Source organism: Pyxicephalus adspersus, chromosome Z, assembly GCF_032062135.1.
Source record: "Pyxicephalus adspersus chromosome Z, UCB_Pads_2.0, whole genome shotgun sequence".
Taxonomy (NCBI): domain Eukaryota; kingdom Metazoa; phylum Chordata; class Amphibia; order Anura; family Pyxicephalidae; genus Pyxicephalus; species Pyxicephalus adspersus.
In genome coordinates this window covers 88,491,543-88,508,537 of record NC_092871.1, presented here as the reverse complement: position 1 = coordinate 88,508,537, position 16,995 = coordinate 88,491,543, and the positions used below count along the sequence as shown (strand labels likewise).

The 16,995-nt window shown below is 39.6% G+C and overlaps 1 protein-coding gene across 1 annotated transcript in view; it reads left to right on the top strand.

The window, feature by feature from the left end:
• Nucleotides 1-16,995, top strand: part of AR (androgen receptor) — a 122,844-nt gene that overhangs the window by 58,486 nt on the left and 47,363 nt on the right. The gene's annotated exons all lie outside the window — the stretch shown is intronic.

Genomic DNA, 16,995 nt, shown 5'->3' with positions numbered 1-16,995 from the left:
TTGGGACATATTGGCTTATTTAGGGGGCCAAGAACAGAGGCATTGGGTTTTTTCCTAACCTAAATAAGAGGGGCAATTTAGCAAAGGGAGCAATGATGGGAGCCCCAAATGGGTCAGTTGGGAACCATGCACTTAGAATTTTAATTAGGTCACCAGCTACGGAGCTCCTTGAACTTTTAAACCTCCCATGACAGCTCTTTTTGTTTATCTTAATCCCACCCTATCCATGCCTACACGAAATATTACATTAGGTGTTTTATCTATCATAATAATGATCCTAATGTATCAATAAAAAAGTGTATTGCAAGGTGTGTGGCTCTCCCAAGGATTATGAGAACAGGGTTTCCCTTGTTGGATTAATGAAACAGGAATTGAATGCAGGATGAAAAGGCTTAATTCAGGGTCAGGAAATGGATATCCCGCCACACCGCTTGCCAGTCTGACGCTTGGTTGCCAGATATGGCTGGGAGTTGCTTTGGCCGTACTTCTGGCCGAGGCCCGGGGAGTGTTGTCAAAGCTAAGCTGTCGTGTAACTGAAGTTCTGTCAGACAGACTATTGATGCTGTGCATGGGGCATGGAGGATTTTTTGATACTAACCAACAGATGCGCATCAATAACCTAGCATAGCTCCTTCATTGCTTTAGGTAGCAAAAATTCAAGCTCCGCGCTCATCCCAAAAGCAAAAGAGACAACTGAAACACTTCTCTGGGATGTCAAAGACAGCACAGCGTATTTTGGCTTAAGTCCAGAGAAGATATATGTTGGGGGCCTTGCACACAAATCTTTATCCAGATTATGTGAAATGATTGAAGTAAATGGAGGAGAGTTAGAAACGCAGGGAGAGAAGGCACTGAACGAGAAGATAATATATTCTGATTTCAGGGCAGCAGTGAAATAACTAAATAAAGGAGCGTATGTTTTATAGGGAAGTTGGAGCAGTCAGGGCGAAGAGCGGCAAAAGGTTGGCTACTAATAAGACATTCTGCAAACTGCCCAGTTCTCCCAAAGGCCATTGACAGTAGAGAGTTAATACAATCTGCATTGACTTTAAGGCGTCCTAAACCCTTGAGCAGTTTTTTTCCTTGACCTTTACATTTTACTCCTTTCTGCGTTGTCTCTGTTGTGTCTGCGGTCTTGTCTGCGCTCTTGAAGTGTTCAAGCTTGTCTCTTTTTCTTCTTTTTCTGATAAACTCCTGTGTTCTTTTTTTCCCACGTTTTTTTCTAACTACACATCTCTTAAAAACCAGAATAAGGTTTCTCCATCTGTTCTACTCCAGGAAGAGCCGGTAACATTTGGCCTTGAAGACAAACACAACCAGCTGGTTCTTCCATGGTAGAAATATATTTCTCTGGGCTATAGAAAGTGCCACGCGTAAAGAACACCATGGTGCCAAATAAAGGTGTACATTGTTTATAGAACATGGTTTATTATATATGCTTAGTAAAGTGGATTTAATGGATGAATTGTAACAGAGGAATTACTTTATGAGCTGGATGACGGCTACTTCGTGAAAATGATATAGGCCGTGCTCAATAAAATATTTAATAAAACCCCATGCTGTCATTGCAAATAATACTTGTCATTCAGCTTCTGTTAAAGAAATGAGTACATTTCATGCTTTTGCTTCAATCCAGTTTACCTTTAGTTTTTTGCAGCCTTCAGGATTTGGCCACGTGAAATCTTCAAGCTACAAAAAAAATTAATGCTTGAACATTTCCCTGGTGCTTTGATTGCAGACCTGAACAGGAACAGGAACTGGTTTCAAGCTCCATTTGGATTGACATACATTAATCAGCATTAAAACCACTTGGCTAATATTGTGCCAGTCCCCACCAGAACATCAATGACCCATCAAGGCATAGACTCCACAAGACCTTTGACGGTTTCCTATGGTTTCTGGTACTAACACATTAGCAGCCCCTTTTTGAAGTCACGCTACCCTTGCCAGCCTGCTTCCTTCCCCTAGTGCAACATGCTGCCTAGACCAGTCTGTCTCCTTCCCATGGTGCATCCTTCTGCCTCCAGCAGTCTGACTTCTTCCTATAGTGCAATCTGTCACCTCCACCTTCCTGTATTTTTCCTGTAGGGCACCCTGCCACCTCCATTAGCTTGCCTCTTCCTATAGGACACCATGTCACCTCCACTAGTCTACCTTTCACCAGGCATCTTCCACCAGCCTTCTTTAAACCCATAGTGCACCCTAATACCTCCACTGGCCTGCCAGCCTTACATATTGCATCCTGCTTTCATCTCCTATCTAGTTAAATGACAAACATTCACCCAGCCATCCACATGATCTAAAAGAATACAAGATTCATCAGCCCAGGCCACATTTTTCCATTGTTCCATGCCGTGATGCTCACATGCCCATTGTAGGCTTTGTAGTTAACAAAGGTCCAGGGGCACTCCAACTGGTCTGCAGCTACACAGCCACACAGCAAGTTGTGATGCACTGTATGCCCTGACACCTTTTTCCCATAGTCAGCATGATGTGAGATCATACAAGATTGCTTAGCTTTCACCTGCATGGCCTTTAATGAGCCTTGGGTACCTATGGCCCTGTTCCGTGTTCACTAGTTGTCCCTCCTTGGACCTTTTTTGAGACGTACTAACTACTGCATACCAAGAATATTCCAAAGACCTGCCATATTTGAGATATTCCGACTGATGTCATCCAACTATCACAATATGGCCCTTTTCAAAGTCGATCAGATTCTTACATTTGCCCATTTTTCCAACAGCTAACCTTCTAAAACTAAATGTCTAAAATATTCAACCTCTTGGTGGCATTTTAACCAGAAAATCAATGGTATTCACTTCATATGTCAGTAGGTTTATATTTTAGCTGATGGTTGTATAATATTTGTAATAACTCAGGGGCCAAATTCCACCCTTGCCCCCAGACCAATTCTCCCCTGCTTCCCACTTTGGTCGCACAATATGCAGTACAAGCCATTTTCTGTTCTTCCAGTTCCCGGAAGATTGTCAGTAGAACATGATGTGCTAAGCATCTGTTGGATAAGTGATGGAGGGTGCAGCTATAGACACAGCAGTTTACATTGGACACACTGACATCTTTTGCAGCACCTAGAGATCTGTTATCTATATTTGAAAATGTTCAGTTTCATTGGAATAAACACTGGTTATAGTGCCATTAAGGACCCTGTTAAGGCACTTCTTGTCTCTTAATTGTGCGTGAGTTGTCACCCTCTAAAGCAAACTTCTGATGGAGACCACAAGTGGCTGTTTCAACACATATTGAGCAAGCGTTTTTCACTGTGGTTACCATCATAAAACAGACCCTAAGAAATGCCATGGAGGTAGATACAGTCATATGAAGAATAAAAAAATTACAAGAAAAAACAGGAAAAACAATCCCTATGTTGTTTGTTGGTTTCCTGTTTCCTGTTTTTCTGTTTGAATTGTGTTGGACCTTACTTGACACATGATTCTGCATCTAGAAGACCTGCAATTTAGATCCATATTGAGCCAATAAGCTTTGAGGAACAAGGATAATTGTGGACGCGCAACAATAAAGAATAATAAGCTTTATATGGCTCACCTCCAAACAACCCCAAAAACACTGAAACTGGCTTTTTCTGTCTTTGCTTGATCATGTTGTTGATATTACAGCAATTTTTGATCTAGCATAATTTGTCATTATTTGTCTTCCAAAAAGGTAAACTCCCAGAAATGGAAGCTTGGCTTTTCTGAATACAGGTTTAACTGGCTTCTAATCAGTTCTCAGTAAAGCGTATGCAAATCCAAAAATCTTTTGGCTTTACATACACATAACCCCTTTCATGTCCTTACTGCAACCTGCTATGTGTCACTGTATTCTGGATTCATCCTTTTGATGTTTTTGTAAATACAAAAAATGTAGATTTGACACCAGAAGCAGGGGTGATGATAAATATCCATATGAAAACATTTGTTCAGTTGCCAGCAAGACAATAATCCTCACTTTTTGGAGACTTCTAAAACTTTCTCTTGGGTCTCCAGGTCAAGAAGTATAGGTGACCCATCACCCATAGATGCAATATAGCCAAATATACAATAGAATATCCTGGGATGAAAAATGTTGGATCTGCAGCACTTCCTGGTCCTAAGGGCCTTTGATTTTTGGGACCTTTAGTGTTCTTTTTCTTAGCTTCATACAAGATAGCCTTGTTTTTGAGCAGTGGTGAACTCACACCTAATGGTGCCTAGTTTTGTTACCATTTCTCATTGACCACCACCACAAGAAGAAGAATCTAGATCCAATGATGAGTATGTTACAATATATTACATTTTTGTTGAATTTAGGTGCACATTTATTGACCCTTTACCATGAACCTATTGCCAGGGAACTCGGAACAGGCAAACTAAAACCAAATGGTGTCCAATCCAACCATGCCAGCATCAACAAATTTCTGATGTGATGCATGAGATCTGTGAGCATCCAGATCCTATACTTAAAAGCGGGGTAGTTCATGGACACCACCATCTATCCGGCCACCCATTATGAAGTGCCCAGTGCTTGACTGACCTAATAAAGATCTGAGAATTATTACACATGGAGAGCACCTGTTTGTGACTACAAATCTTCAAGCAGTCTGACATTTTCATTAGATGGTTCAGGGTCTGCAGCAGAATATTGTGAAATAGGACATGTATCAGTTTCATATTGGGTTAGCCTAAGGAAAATTACCTGTTTGGGCTTGTACAATAATTGCTGAAAAAGTTTAATTAATTCACCAGAGTCATTGACATCTCCAGACTGTTGGCCACAGAGTCTAGAACACACGTATGGGCATGTACTACATTTGTTTGTAATGTGCTGGTGGAACAGGGGCAAGAGTTACAGCATACAGTACGTACGCCTAAATCCTTTTTTTTGGATTTTGTTGTGGCACGGGATATGGAAGCAATCTCTCAACTGCAATAAACATCTTTTTTTAGTATTTTATCTAGCAATTACATGACCACAATGCATCTTTGTACTTTGCAGAGATGGTTAAGTGGGAAGCAATAAGAGTGTCATGTCTTAGGTATTCATGTCAAAATATTTTTGCCAAATAAGCTTTTTCTAGTGTATGCATTTTTCCATACTAGGTAGGTGCAGAAGTTTTGTTGCAATTTATCTGCAGCCTTGCAACTCTCCACCGGACTTCCCTTAGATGGTAATGAGGCTTTTCATAATGGCTTATATAAGGGCGATGAACAGGTGTTCTTGGAGTTTGATTGCAGGCTCATTTTGTTCTTGCTCCAGTAAACTTTGTTTTTATCCTTTTTTTAAAATATTGAAAGGGAAAAGTATCTTGTATGAACTCAAAAAGAATCTTATAGAAACTGAAAAGTATCATTTTGTGTGAGCTGCAGATTGAGATGGTCCTTGACATAATGTAGCACATAGTATGGCTTGTGACAATGTCTCTGGCTCTGACACCAGGTCATTAAAGCTGAAGACATTGACATTTAGGATGAAATGAAATGTCTTGTCATCTCTTGGCAGGGAATTGTTGTATTGTCTTATACAGAGACAGTAATAGGAAAGTAAAAAATGAAGGTGAATATCTTTTTTTAAATTGAAAGTCTTCTAGAACACTTTTTATTGTTTTCTAGACATGGGTCCATCATGCAAGAAAATAGTTTAGGTTAAAATCCGGGCTTTGCTTTCTGTGTTTTATGCCAAAGCCAGGACCGTTTAGAGAAGAAGAGAATTGGAGTGTCCTGGTCCGCTGTATCATCTGGTTTAGATGATTTTGGGCTCTCTGTGGTCCAGCACATCAGACCGGGCCACATAGGGCTTTGGGGATAATATTGTATTTACATAGTGACAACCTATTATGCAGCGCTGTACATTAAATAGGGGTTACAGACAGATACAGCCAGTGATACAGGAGGAGAGGACCCTGACCAGAAGAGCTTACAATCCTGAATCGAATATGCAGTGAAAAGCAAACCACATGGATGTTGAGATTCAGATTTAGCTCACTTTTAGTGCCTGTTAGGTTGACAATAAATTGCAAAGATGTAAAGGGGATCACTTATTAAAGCTTGAGAATGTAGAATTTAAAAGGACCCAGATTTTACTTACACAAACCCCTTGTCGAGAGGGGGCTCATTGGAACTCCCAAATTATAATGGATCATTGGGAAAGTAGTTTGGTGATGTGTTTCACCAAAAGAAATTATCCCCGCTGCCCAGCCTGAAGTTACATATTGTGTGTAGGAGAGAGAGAGAGAGAAAGTCTTTTGAAGGGCAAAGTAATTTCATTAAAAATACTAAATTTTAATAAATTGAGACATGTTTAGAAAACTTGGAACAAAATTCTCCTTAGTTAACCCTAGGCTAACATAGGTGCACTAATTGAAAAATCTGAAGTAGCAATGTTGTGTTCCATCATACTGAATTCGCAGTAGCAGTTAGGTTTTCCACCGACGCGTTTCTCCCAAAAGTGCTTCCTCAGGGGTAAGGGGAGACCTTTGAGATTATAATGATATAAAGTATTACCCATCAATATAAGAAAACAAAAAGATAGTATGCCAGCATTGTGGGATTAGTGATTTTAATGAAAATACCTTGCCCTTCAAAATCATTCTGAAAGTATAATGTAGTTCAACTCTTGTGCAGCATTTTAATTCCTGCATATAGATCCAATATTGCATCCAGGTCGTCTTTGCCTTTAATGTTTTGTGCAGAATGCACCGCTGCTGCACTATACTAAACTTTTGTTTTTGTGCAAAGGAATAAAGGATGTCATGAAGGCTGCTCATAATGCATATGTGTCTCCTACAGTGCAACACCAAGTGACATGTTAAGATGTAGAATGCTTGGAAATCACATATTAAGAGCCTGAGCCTCCAAAAAGGATCATATAAAGGCATAATAAGTCTTTTAGAGGCTTATTACGCTATATAGACTGACCGGCATAGACTGGTTATAAAGCTACAAGCGATTCTGCAACTTTACATGCACCACAGACTAAAGATTTACTCCTATCAGTCGTAGGTTATCACATTAATATTACAGCTTACCAATACACAAACACAGCTGTGCTTTCAGATGGAAAGGTTCCAAGCACTAAAGTAAGTTATAGAACATAGTGACTGCTGTGATAAAAATTATCATTTTGGGGTCATAGGAGAGCACAGGGTCTCTAAAAAGCTTCAAGAAATATGGGACATGCACTTCAATAAAACGTTCATGTCTTTACGTGTTGATAGCCATCTGTCGAGAGTCAGATAACTAAATGGTTTATGGTTTTTCAAATGCGTTCCCCTGAGTCATATGCATGTTATGGCTTCCCTATGAATCACAATTTTGTTATATGTATGTTGGGAACAAGGAAAGCAAGGGAGGCAAAGAAAATGATTGGTTCCTTTTCCAATGGGTTTTGTGGTTTATTTAATCTCTATGTTTGTTTGGTGACCCTTCGTAGTCCAAAACCTGCTTGATGGTTAAAGTTTTATTAAACTGAGTCAGTAAATTTTGAAAAGTTTTGGCATGATAATGTATTGAGAGAAAAAGTAGAAAAATAGCGGCTCTTATGGCAGGAAAAAGAAACTAGTGTAACTTAAAACCTTTTATTCCATTCACTAAAACATATACTTATTAGAGAAATTATTTGTAAAAAAAGGCAATGGCAATGTTGCCCATGACTTTATAAAATACACTCATATCTATAGAATCCAATTGTAGGTCAATACTGTTCTTAAAGTCTACCTCGACGCGTTTTGCCCTAAACGGGCTTCTTCAGGGGATTTCTAAGACCTTGGTAATTTGACCTCACGAGAGTAGAATGGATGAGAACATTCAACCCAGGAAGACCACAAAAAGGGAAATGATGATTGGAAATTTTGGACAGCTATCTCAATGATGCAATATTGGAAATATATTAATAATTAAATAATGCAATCCTATATTGGGGTATCTACGATTTAAGCATGAACTCTGACTGCGTCAGAATGACTGCTTTACATCTTCAACCTATGGTAGATCTCAGAAAATATATGTTGGATCTTGTCAACAGTATAAGGAATGCTTTCTAAAATAAGAAGATCTTATGGATGAATTAAGACGTGCTTCCAAGAAAGAAGAAAAATTGTTCTAAGTGTTGTATGAGGAGGTAAAGAGGGAAGCTGGTGACAGCTGTTTGGTCTTTTTGATAAAATAATGATTCCGTCCTAAAAAACATTGCTTGGACTTTCCTGAAATACAATGAGAATGCTTCATCTTTATCCCCCTGTTCCACTGTCACCATGGGCTTCCAATGAGGAGTCCAAATGGCCATTTTATCATGATAGGCAGGGTTGGTCCGCTGTTGTCTCCAAGAGGAAACCCACCCGGAGAAATTCCAAACATCCATTGCTATAAATAGGAAGTGGCTTTGTAAGACAAAGTGCTTTAGCAAACCACACACCATTCAGTGAGATTTTCTATCTACTTTATTCTGTGCACTTTTAATTTCACTTCATATTATTCTTGATTGCTTGAGTTCAGTTGAGGTTCCACTGAGAGTCATCGCAGACCACAACAAGGTGCATAGGAAATGATATTCTTCTTTGGCAGCCATGCAGAACTGCGACATTCTAATAGAGACGGTGTCAAGGGAGACACATTTGTGTTGGTGTCTGCCTTTTTTTAGCCATGTAGCTGGAATCTAGACACGTTAAGTGAATGCTCAAAAGCATGTAGACTAAATCTGCGCCAAATTGCGTGGGTGAAAAAGCTGGCACCGCCAGACATCATCAATATAGAAGCCTTTGTTTGGCCTAGATGTGACCTTATAATAAAGATCAGAATTTAGGTTTTCCACAACCCATTGGCTTACAGTCTGGGGGGCTGCAAGCTCGCTTCAGGAGAGGTGCGCCCGCAACTCAGCCAAATTTATAGATGCACGCTGGGCACTCAGCCATTGTTTTTCCCATTTCTATGTACAAATAAATCAGATCTGCAGCTGCTTGCCTGTAGCATAGAACAAAATGGACGCTTGCTTGAACTCCTCCTTCCAAAGTTAAATGATGAACTTAAAGTAGTTGTAAACTATTACTGAAGGACCTTTCATTTTCTTTGTGTACATTATAAAATGTTGCCATGATTTTTATTTCAAACAATTCTTTTTTTTATATTTCTCCTGCAACCTGTGGGCAGCTGCTTTCTGCCTACATACACACAAAGAGGGCCATTTGTTGACCATTCTTGCATAGGGTGTTACTAGTGCTCCCCAATGGGAACCCATGGGACAGGGTGACAACAAAAATGTACAACTGGGAAATGAGAACAAAGTATTGTCACCCTGCAAAAGGAAGCAGTATTACTCACACCTTCATGGTACTATCACCATTGATTATTTCAATGAAACTGCATATATAAAATTACTTTGCAATGATGTTATCATGTTAAAGCTCATTTGATATTTTTTTCCGAAGTTTATGTCCATTTTATGAATTTGGGAATTTGTCAGTTTTTTTTTTCATTTTTCTGTTTCTGCAAGGATTTTCAAAGTTGCATAGTAATGCAATGAGCAAACTTTCGCTCCGTACAATCAGCTGTTTGCCAACTATGATTCCCAGGAGCATTTGGAGAGCTGCTTCCACTAAGCAGAGTTACAACTGGATGGTATTTTCCACTGCTCCTTTCTGCTTATCTCATTGATTTCCTTTCCTCGTTGCTTGTTCGCAGCTCTGAAAATAGCAAATTATACAGCAGTCTACTCATCCTTCTAAATAAATGCTGAATACATCTTAAAGATTTATATGTGAACATCTTTTTTTTGGCCTGTCACCATGTAGCCAAGGAACGATAACTTATTGAGTTAGAGAATATCTGGGCAAGGATCTGGAGATGAAAAATCAGATGCATTGCTCCAAAAATGCCATGTAATTTATTTTTATTTTTCAAGTTTTTTTTCAGCCCACAAATTCAAAATAAATACACAAGACAGTACGGTGTTGTGCATAAAATTTTCCCAGTGTGTAATTATAGACTTGAAATTAAAAATAATAAATATGCACATTGATATAGTATAGAGAACATTCATTGTTCCCAAGCAATTCCTGTGTTCAGGATCTCATCTTCTGTATCCTCATGATTCTGAGATCTTCTAAGCCACTGCTACCTTAGTTAGATTTGGAGTGAGGTTTGGCATTGTCACCATTGTGCTGCTTTCTGTTCTACTTGCTGGAGGGGAAGCTGCACCTGAGGACCTGCAATGCAAAGATCTCTCTGCTTCTATATTATCTGTTCTTTTGATCCTGCTTTTCTTCTTATTCTTAATTATAACCCCTCTAGTCATCAGATCATCTTAGAACATCTCTGACATTATAAGGAAAAGCTTTTTCTCTGCCAAGATGGCAGTGTTTTCATTGAAGCACATTGCAAAACAAATTATGTTTATGCAGGAAAGTCAAGAAGGTCAACTGCATAGAGACCACATGCCACACTGGCAACCAGTCCTTTACTTTGGTCTTTTTGGACATGGATGTCACAGTTCTTTCTATTTTTAAACTGATATTAAAACACTCAGGGTTAAAACTTATATAGACCCATTCCTAATAGCTAAGTGAAATTTCTAGGTAATATAGCATCATAGTTGGACATTATGGACAATTGTGCTCTTCTAGCCTTGTGGTCACATTTATGTTCCCCCAATAACTGTGTCCTGGGGTACAAAGCCCCCTTCATAAAGACATGGGGTTTGGTGTGGAGGAACTCAGGTGTCCAGCACAGAGCCCTGACCCCAACCCTACTGAACATCCTGTGAGCAAGGTCTTCTCATCCACCATCAGTACCTGACCTCACCAATAGGAGCCAAATCCCCACCATCAGTACCTGACCTCACCAATAGGGGGCAAATCCCCACCATCAGTACCTGACCTCACCAATAAATCCCCACCATCAGTACCTGACCTCACCAATATTGGGGCAATCCCCACCATCAGTACCTGACCTCACCAATATTGGGGCAATCCCCACCATCAGTACCTGACCTCACCAATAGAGGGCAAATCCCCACCATCAGTACCTGACCTCACAAATAGGAGCTAAATCCCCACCATAAGTACCTGACCTCACCAATAGAGAGCAAATCCCCACCATCAGTACCTGACCTCACCAATATTGGGGCAATCCCCACAGACCCCCTCCAAAACGCAGCAAAAATGGTCAGGAAGCCATCATTTATATAGTTTGTAGACAGAAACAGAGAAGATGGAATTGTGGCCAGAAAGTAATGACATTACCCAATCTGTAGCCACAGTTGTAAAAGATATTCAGCCAAGGCATGGTTTAACCCAGAATATAACAAGGCAGTCAAACACAGACAAAAGAAGCCTAGGAGAAGACCTCATTCATGGTCACAGGTAAATGAGCCTTCACAGTGTTGACAAATTCTTTTTACAGCAGCCCCCTTCTGGAAGAAGCACCAGAATTCATGTAGGTTTAACTGGTTGCCTAATACCCTCTTTTACTATTTGCATTTGAGTGTGGACCAAGGGAAGTGAACTGCAGCAAATAGAAAGACTTAGTAGTCATTACCTACAAAGTTTCTAAAGACTTGCTAAACATTGCAAAAAAGCAATTAACGAACAGAGCGTTTTCACACAATACCATAAAGAACCTTTATGGCAGGGTCAATGATTGGGTTTTATATCTACTTTAAGTTAAGGTAGCCCTCTCCAAAAGCTAGATTTATTAGTAACCTAAGTCTGCATTCCCCTGTTTTGGTTTTGTGTAGAAATTACCAGAGAATAATATTTAATGGGTTCTGCTGAGCTTCATGAAGTCTGTTTAACACATTGGAACATTTGGCCTGCAGTGTCCAGTTTCTTGTGCACACACAGCTGAAAGCTTAGCAGCTAATTAGAAGTTCTATCTTAATTCCAAGAAATAACAGCTGTCATTAAACAGCCCGTAAGGGAATCGCTGCAGTAAATGGTGCATAAAGTTGAATATATTTATTAAATGCAATTGTATTAGAATGTCTAGAGTTGTAGATGGTCTTGAATGACCCTGAAACAAACATATCAGAGATTACAAGTCCCGAAATTTGGTGGCTTTATAAGTCTTGTGTTGAGTTGGTGATCATTCAGTTAAATTCCTGTGACATTGCCAACACATGGCACTGAATCTGGTGCCAAGGCTGGGCTTCAAAAATGGAAGTGTGTTGGGTTCTTGTATTACGTTTGGGTAAGAAGAGTTGTGCAGTACAGCGTTACCAATCATCATGTCTGCCTTTGGAAGATAACATTGTTAATGCTTTCAAGTCACTTACAGGAGGTCACAAGGACCTAGCATTTAAGATCAACGGGTATTTATTATACTTGCTAAAAACTTTATTGGCTTGAAAACCAATGGTATCCTCCAATCTAATACATTTTTGAGTCCTTTAAAGAGACCCTGTAGCCAGGTCATTCATTTTATTATTATTACACTCAGTATTTATATAGTGCCATCATATTACGCAGCGCTGTACAAAGTCTAAAATCGTGTCACTAACTGTCCCTCTAATCGTGTCACTAACTGTCCCCCTAATGTCCCTACCTTTAATTTACCTATATGGTTATATGTACATTAATTTATTTTATGCATAATTTTTACCTGTAAAAGTTCTTCTTTGCTCCTACTCAGCTACATTAAAGATTATGCATGAAGAAGCTGGGCTAGCACAAGCGTTAGACATTCCCAGAACAAAAGAGCGCTATGACCTAGATAGAAGGAGGGGGTTGTGCTACGGCGCTTACTAGTCAATCTTTCAAGCAAGTTCAAAAGTCCCTTATGATGTCCAAAAACTTGATGAAAACTTGTCACAACTATTTTATTGGATGCAGGGTCACTTTATTTTTTTCACTCCGGCGGCAATTTTACCAAAATTTTAGCAAAAGTGAAAATGCTAATCTTTTTGGGTACAGGGTGACTTTATTAAGCTTTTTCACCTGTGTGCCAATTTTACCAAAATTTTAGCAAAAGCAGAATTGGTCATTTTTGGGCTTCATCACACCACTGATCCCTATAGATGAATAAGTGAGGATGGGAACGGGTTAATGACGTTGCTCACATGTTTTTTGTTGTTTTTTTTCATGTTCCTAAAAATCTTTTTCGCTTCCCATATTAAAGCACTGAGCCTCTCAGACAAGCCTGACATCTCTCTGACAGCCATGTTCCTTTTTTTATAATGCTCCTGAGCCCGACAAAAAGTCTTTTCAGTTCACCGTCATGATTTGTGAAGTGTGCCCTGCGAATAAAATGGAATATATATAATGTCAAGGTTATTCAATTGATTGTTATGTAGAGACTGAAGGTCGTCGCCACCTAATAAGTTGAGGAACTTCATCCAGCACTAACTTTGATATTGTGACAAAAATAACTTCTACAGAACTTACTCCGAGTTACCCAAAGGGGCGAAGGGGAACTCCATCAGGAGAGAAAGTGAGGCAATAGGCACTGTGGAAGGCTCCTCCGAGATCACTTAGCCTTGGGCTTGCTTGAACATGTGAATCCTGTGGCTCATAATTTTGTTTAATTGCCTATTTCAAATCCAAAGCTGACAGTCCAGGATTTATTTCCAAAAAAAAAGCAAAGTTTGAAAATGTTTGTCCCTGTGACACCAGAGACATGTGTGCAGCACGAAGAACTAAAACAACAGGTCAAATCACTGGTAATTACACAGAAAACCAAAATAATAACGGAACTCCATGCAGAAATAAAAGCCTTCAACGATTGCAGCTGTGTATACAGTATTTAGTAATTATTATTTCACTTTTCACTAACCACCAGGCTGTTTTTGGGTGGTTACTGAAGAGCTGGTTCACAATACAGGGCCCACCACCCACCTACTCCTTCTTCCTACTTAGCTTAAAAACATTTTTTGGGGGTGAATACTGCAGAGGAAGCAGCAGCAGGAGCCACTCAGGCAGCATTTCCTGTTAAAGGGCTTTCTGATAGGAGGAGGAACCTGAAAGGGATGAGCTTATCCAACTGACCAATCACACATTGGGAGAAGGGACCTTTAATAGAAAAAAATCCGGAGCATGGATTTATGATAATAATCTCTATCTGTGCTCTATCTTTAATAAATTATTCCTGTAATAGGGCATTATGGCAATTTAGGAATCTAGTAATCAACTTGTTGACTATTTGTCCTCATGTTTGTGTTGAGGGGAAGTTTTTTTTCTGCAGGGCCATCCTCCAGCTACAGGAACTGTGAATGGTCTGCATGTCCCAGCTCATGTTCCTGTAATAGAAAAACAGGAGCTGCTGTCCATCTAGGGGAGGTGGAGGTGGTGCAAATCCTACCTTTAAGACAGGCTTAACAGTAAGCTAATACGTAGGAGAGGAATGGGAATTAGATTTGGCAGGATGAAGAGGTAGCAAAACACAACAAGAAAAGCACAGTGTCATGGAGTGGCACCCACGGGGTCTGATTTATTAAAGCTAGGAGAAGTTAGCCTATCATAGAAGAACCTGAGCATGTTGGATCACCCAAGTTCCCCCATGATAGTCCATCTCAGGTCTTGGAGATCTTTATTAAGTTAGACTCAATGTGTCACCAGCGTAAAGGCCAACTAACAAGAAAGACAAAGGGGTGCAATGACTAACAGTTACAGGATATAAGTTGTTCATCAGAATGCTGGTTTGCTTTAAAGACTACTAATGAAGCCAGGTGTGCAGAAATGATTTGTGAAGTAATGGCCAACAAATGGCAAAAACATTACACATGTGGAGGATAAGGAACTGTTTAATATTAGATCTCCCTTTTTTTGGCTTTGTATTGGACAAATTACCTTTATAAATCCCTTCTGTTTTCTTTCAAATGCTCCTCTGTGTTTCCTACACTCATTATTGAAATAAGTTTGGAAAGAACTTGTTTGTTTTGCTAGGCAGATATTATTTATATGGTATATTATGTATGCGATTACAATTCTTGCCCAGGAAATAGCACAGAATGGTATGTATATAAAAGGATTTGCTTGCAGAATTACTCCTCATGTACAATACAGCAATAGGTCGATGACACGCTTTCAGAGGCAGCACTTCTTAAATTCATTATTGCTGCAATAAATAAGATACTAAAAAGATATTTCATTGGTGTACATAACACCAGCGGTTTCTGGAGGCCGTCCATTACATTTAAAGGTCAATAAATCCCCCTGATTTTTGTAAGGTGTTTTACAGCTGCTGACTGTAATGGAAATACATATTTTACTTTTCATCCAGGACTTTTTTTTTGGTTGTTGCTCATTTCGATCTCAATATCCAAAAAATAATCAGCCAATGTAAATAATTGGTATGGTTTTTCATTTGGGTTAGGACATTACCAGGTAGAAGACTGGATTTGGTGAACTTAATTTATCATCAGGGGTTAAAGCCAAGTAGAAGACAGGATAGAGGCTTTATGGGTGTCTGGCTGATTATTGAGATGAAGATCTCACTTTAAAGTCCCATAATGAAGCCAGGTGTGCACCGTGGAGCTCTGAGCTGCAGTGTAAGTAATTGCCAGCAGGCGAAAGCCACCTAACAAGCAGGTAAGAGGCCAAGGAGATGGAAGGCAGGTTCCAGATCGGTGTGATGACAAACAATTATAGAATATAGGCTGATAATCAGGATTCTGGTCTTTTTAAAGTCCTCTAATGAGGCCAGGTGTGCACAGTGGAGCTTTGAGCTGCAGTGCTGAGTAATGGTCAGTAGATAGTGTAAGCTGCTCATTGTCGTGGGGTTTTGTGGACCCAATGTTCCAATCAGACAGGTTCCAGGGAGGTGCAATGATTAGTAAATAAAGGACATAGGCTGATGGCCGAGATGCTGGTCTTGTTTAAAGTCCTCTAATGAAGCCAGGTGTGCACAACAAAGCTCTGAGTTGCTGTGAGTAATGAACAGCAGATAGTGTAAGTTACTTATTGGTATGGGGTTCTGTAGGGCCACTGGGTCCTTTCAGCTGAAACAGCCAACAGCCAATAGGGCTGTCAAACAGGTTATAGAGGGGTGCAATGACCAGCGATTACAGAACATAAGCTGATGATTGGGATGCTGGTCTCCCTCTAAAATCTTCTAATGAGGTCAGCTGTGCACAAAAGAGCTTTGTGCTAGTGAGGAATGACCAGCAAATGGTGAAAGCTATTTATTCATATGAAATTCTGTGAATCTACTGTATTGTAGAAAAGATACTAAACAGGGGTAAAGCAATTTTTAGGAAGTTGGGATGACAAACAAAAACAAGATTTAGGCTGATGATTGGAATGCTGGTCTCACTTTAAAGTTACCTAATGAGGTCAGGTGTGCACAGCAGAGCTCTGAGCTGCAGTTCTAAGCCATGACCATAAGATGGCGAAGATTGCTTATTGTCAATGGAATACAGGGTGAAAGCCTCCTCCCATGAATGTGCAATTGTGCATACAATGCAGCTGATTGGCTGCTAATTATGTGTTATTGTGGGGTTTTTTTGCCTGAAGGTTGCAGGTCTCTTTGTGTCCCCATGGAGAGGTCTCCCCTTTATTGCATATTTAATCACCCAGGTTTAATTATTTTAGAGCAGGGAGACATTAATAGAAGTACTGTGATCCCCCAGCAATCTGCAAAGAAGAGAAACCATGAAAATCTTTTATAATTATTTAGAGACGGGCAAATTGATACACAGATGGAATACACACAGGGGAACTGCTATAGGATTTCTGTCTATCCTGTCCTAAGAAATACACAGCCTGATTCTCAGGGCAGAGACAAGTTCCTGACCTGATTTTTATTTACTGCAGTTAAGCAACCCGACCTGGTCACCTCCGCGCCCCCTACATAAGCAGACTGGTACTACGCTTTCCTTTTACATATATACCTTTTATATCATGACATTTCTCCGTATTGTTTTTTGTATAACAATATTTATTATATTAAATATAAAATATCTGATGCAATATAGATACACATAAGAATTTGACATTCACCAAACATTCACTGTTAAATAATCAGTCACTGGTATTATTAACACATACAAAATTCTCCACCAGAGAATGATTGGTAA